The 4,785-nt window shown below is 37.1% G+C and overlaps 1 long non-coding RNA gene and 1 other non-coding gene across 2 annotated transcripts; one reads left to right on the top strand and one right to left on the bottom strand.

Moving 5' to 3' along the window:
• Positions 1-653: 653 nt before the first annotated feature.
• LOC148211834 (small nucleolar RNA R71) lies at positions 654-760 on the top strand. Its single transcript, XR_015790647.1, has one exon. It is a non-coding gene; the product is annotated as a small nucleolar RNA R71 (small nucleolar RNA).
• Positions 761-2,457: 1,697 nt separating this feature from the next.
• LOC148211833 (uncharacterized) lies at positions 2,458-3,456 on the bottom strand. The gene is made up of 2 exons (XR_015790497.1): positions 3,095-3,456; positions 2,458-2,965 (listed from the first exon to the last, which is right to left on the bottom strand). It is a non-coding gene; the product is annotated as an uncharacterized LOC148211833 (long non-coding RNA).
• Between the last annotated feature and the right edge of the window lie 1,329 nt (positions 3,457-4,785).

Here is a 4,785-nt window from a genome sequence, read left to right as displayed (position 1 = left end):
CTGGTGGAGTCTGTGTTCTCTGATTGTACTGCTATTGCGGTGGTGGGATGTATTTCTGTGTAGGTGGAACATAGGGCTGCTTGTTCTGTTGGCTCTGCCCTTGATTAAAACCGCTCGAACCTCCTTGTCCTCCCCATGAGAAATTAGGGTGGTGCCTCCAACCTGGGTTGTAGGTGTTCGAATATGGGTTAAAGTTCCTATTGTTCCCATGTCCTACATAAAAAACCGAAGCAGGGTTATGTGGACAATTATCATAAATATGGTTTTCACTGCAAAATGAACAAATGAGATCGTTGACTTGGCAAACAGGGGCAGGAGTGCAATAATCCGACTGCACAGGTTGTATCGGCGTGGCTAATGGATTTTTTATTCCCAATGCCATCTCTTTCAGCCTCTGGTTCATTGTAACCATCTCTTTTTGCATCGAGGTCGCAATGTCCAGAGTCAAAACTCCAGCTGGATCTTGCTTCTTTGGTGCTGCCCTAGATCTTTGCGAACACCATAGTTCGTTCTGTGAAGCTAAGTCATTTAGGATGTCAACTATCTCGTTGAATGTCTTCTTTGTAAAGGCTCCGTTGGCAGCATTGTTTAGCATCATCTTAGTAGGATGATCTAAGCCTCTAAAGAAATGTTCTATCTGGATGCATGCCGGCAAGCCATGGTTCGGACATTTCCTGATTAGTTCTTTAAATCTCTCCCACGCCTCGTGAACAGGTTCACGATCATACTGTCTAAAGGAGATGATCTCCTCTCTGATATCAGCGTGGCGAGTAGGTGGGAAGAATTTTGTTAAGAACTTCTCCACTAACGACCCCCATGTGGTGATGGATCCCGGTGGAAATGCATTGAGCCATGCTCTAGCTTGGTCCTTCAAAGAAAATGGAAAAAGTGTTAGTCTCAGAGCATCGTCTGTTATACCAGGTAATCGAAATGCATTTGCAATTTGAATGAATGATTTCAGATGATCATGTGGATCCTCATGTTCCTGCCCTCCAAAATGTCCAATTGTCTGCAACATTTGGAACATCATTGGTTTAGGCTCAAAGTTTGCGTGGGCTGGAATAGGGTTGACTATCCCTGAATCAAAGTTCTGAAAAGCCGTGGCGGCATATTCTCGCATTGCCACGTCTCTGTTGTCCGCCATCTGGATATGGTTGAATTCATCATTTCTTGCATGATCCCTCATATTACCGTTAACAGCAGGTGGATCAACCGGATCACGAGGTGGAATATCTGCCATTGATGTGCTTGTACTCTCTACCTCACTTTCAGGACTAATTTCACCTTCTCTCTCTTTTTGCTTTTCTAGTTGTTTTCGAAGTCTTTGCTCCTTTCGAGTTTTTCGAAGGGTCCGCTCAATCTCAGGGTCAAGGGGTAGAAGAAAAGATCTTGTGCTCATGCACTTTAACTTACCCTTGTGAGATAAACGACCAAAAATATAGAACAAAAACGGTGGATGGAGATTACACCCAACAACAATTCACAAAAATAAAATCTAAAAGAATTTGAAAATAATTTTAAAACTAAAGTCCCCGGCAACGGCGCCAAAAACTTGACTGGGCGTTTATGCTGAACGCACGCGCTAAGCGTGGTAACAATTATATAGATGCAAGCGCACACCTGTCAGAGTAATATAAAATGGATGGAGTATCCAAGTATCGATCCTCAAGGACTTCTAAACAATTTCCAAACTCTAAAGTTTTAAAGAATAGTGAATGTTGGAATGAGTGATTCTTGTAAAATGGGAAGTGGTCACAAATAATGGTTTGGATTTGGGATTTGGACTTAGAATGATAAAACCTAGCCCGATTTACTTCAAGTTAGCCAACAAAGAATCAAGGACATGCTAAGGATAATATGCATTTTACTTTAGAAACTAACGACTACGCTTCTCACTTTACTTATGTCTAAGCAAGTTCAAAGTCCTAAGACATTCCCGAATATGTCTATTATGAGATATATCTTAGTTTTAGGATGGAAATAGTCGCAACCTCGGGTTAAGGTCCTATGTCTAGGCTACTTAAGCGGAACCCTTATGTCTAAGGCGCTCCTCTCCTCGGTTTAACCACTCAACAATGCAAATACGCAACCTTTTCAGTATTGACTTGTTAAGACTTACAGTGGCCTTCTCTAAATCCTAACTTTTTGGGAAAACATGTTGAGCAATGAATGGAAAGCAAAAACACTTCTTCTTAGCAACCCTTTTTAGACATAAAAGGCTAACTATCCATAACCAGGCTAGAGACGGGAATTTAGAAAGACATATTGAAGAAAATACAGCAAGTAAAACGGTTGAATGTGGAATGCATGTGTGAAAAACAAAAGTTAACTAACGGAGAGTTTTTATCGGGATTGAGAGCTTCGCCCTTCTCTTTCAAGCAAGGGAGAGTGTCACGTGCTCTTTCCTCCAAAAACACAACTCTCTTAACTAAAAATAAAGTAAAGGCAAAGGGAAGATAAGCAAAGTGCTAGATTTTTATAGATTTGAATAAGTAGAAAATAACTAAGTACAAATGGAAACAAAACAAAGCTCAATAAAAGAATGTAAAGTGCTCGGGATTTAAAAACGAAAAGCAACTAATGAAAGCAACTCAAAAGTACTTAAAAAGCAACAAAGAAGCACTAAAAATGATCAAGAGAAGGAAGCAAGGCTTGATGAATTTGGTGGAGAAGTTGCTGGAATTTATAGCTGTGCAGAATTGGTTAGGTAGGTCCTAAAACGATGGTGAATCACCCATTTCCAACTCTTTTGACTGACCAAATCGTGCTCAAACTGATAGTGGAACACTTCTTCTACACGTATGCATCGGTTGGAACCACCAAAACGCATTGGAAGACGCGTTTCATTAAGGGCAAAGTTGGAAGAAAACCTGTTTTTCTGCAGGCTTCCCAGGCGCCTGGCGCCTCCCATGTAAGTTTTTCCGTCTTTTTGCTTCTTTTGATTAATTTGCACTCCCAAATGGTCCTAAAATGTCATAAATACAATATAAGCCAACCACAAACCATAATATATGAATTTTGCATGAATTGGAACTCAAACGATCGAGAAAAATCCGAAACAAAGCTGAAACATTGTAAAAACAGCATCTAAAACCTTCTTTTTACGCATGTAAACAAGCGTAATCAAGGGCGATGTGACAGAGGAAAGGAAGAGTGTGAGTCGTTTATGGGCGATGTGGTGGCAAGGGAGAATGTCGATATAAGGGAGAGAGAGATGGAAGGAAGGAGAGTAACCTTAATTTTATTATGAAATAAGAAAAGGTAAATAGAAAAATATATGAAATGGGAGAATGGAAGTAGAAAAAGAAGCAGAGAGGAAGAAGATAAAAAAAAATAAAAAAAAAAAAGAAGAAATAATGGAAGTGAAGGGAGAAGAGAAGGGTGAGAGGGAAGATTTTGAGAAATGGGAAGAACGAATAAAAAGAGAGAGAAAGAGATGATAAATGAAAAGGTAAATAATTAATCATATTGGGGAATGGGAGGTGAGAGACGAAAGAGAAATAATTAAAAAATAAATAAAAGGGTTGTATGGTTTCATGAAAACCATGTGCGCCCCTAGTTTTTTCTCCAAACCACCTTAAAGAACGCACCAATCTACTGCTATATAAATGAAAAATTCGTAAGTTAGTCGATTTTTCTTCATCTGGAACCACTGACCAACCGACTGGTTAGTTTTACAAAAGGTAAAATCAACTCAAACCGACTTTGTGCAGAAACCGACCGAATCGACACGGTTCAGTCGGTTTTGTTTGGTTGGAGCGGTTTTTCGGGTCATGATGAACAACCATACACGGTATATAGTAGATATACAGTTGGATCATGTTCTAGTAGTAACCTAAATGTTTTATAGTATACGGAAAATGTTAGGACGCACCTTATAATCTAAAGTATATAGTAAATGGTCTACAGTTTACAGTATATTGATATACATGGTATACAGTAGTTATACAGTGAGTCTTTAGTGGAGTGACCAATAGTTAAGGAATGTTGACTAATAAGGTTAATGAGTTTAATCAATTAATCTTCTATCATTTGAGCTTTTGATTTGTAGCTCCATTTGGTCATCTTGCTAGCTCACAGTAGGTAAAACGAGGATCAAGAATTTGAAAGAATTTTAAATGTTTAAATTATATATAAGCGAATGTATATAATGATCCATTATATATAGTTTATTTTGAACAAAGATTCAAAAATTAAACTATATGTTATGAGAGAAATATTTGAATAAGATTCAAATAATAATTAATATGAATTGGATTCATACTAAAACTATAGGTTAAAATAAATGTGTATAAGATTCACATAAAACTATAGGTTATACAAGAGATGCATTTGAATATGATTCAAATATATGGTTGTAATACTTAAAAATATATATATATGGTTGTAATTCAATATGTGATATTTAATTAGAGTTAAATAATTAATTGTTTATTTAATTAATATTTGGATTTAATTAATTATTATTTTAATCAATAATTTTTTTTAATTAATTAAAATTCAAATTTGTAGGAGAGCGGGGAGTGGTGACGTGGGATAACTCCCCACTTCACTTTTCCTTATATTTGCGGAACTTTTATGCAATTCAAGTTGCTTAATCTCTCCCTCTCTCAGAATCTCTACACGAAAACAATTCCCTTTTTAGTTCCCACAAAACTGATTCTTGTCCAGATGATAACAATGAAGACTCTTGTAGTGGTGTTGATTGGTTTACGTTGAAGAAAAATTCTTAAAAGGTAATACCCATTTTTCCCTTGTTTTTTCTTCTATGTGTTTTAATTCATA

This window comes from Momordica charantia, assembly GCF_013281855.1.
Source record: "Momordica charantia cultivar OHB3-1 chromosome 4 unlocalized genomic scaffold, Mcharantia_2.0 BLBB01000004.1, whole genome shotgun sequence".
NCBI lineage: Eukaryota > Viridiplantae > Streptophyta > Magnoliopsida > Cucurbitales > Cucurbitaceae > Momordica > Momordica charantia.
This window is presented reverse-complemented; position numbering and strand designations above follow the sequence as displayed.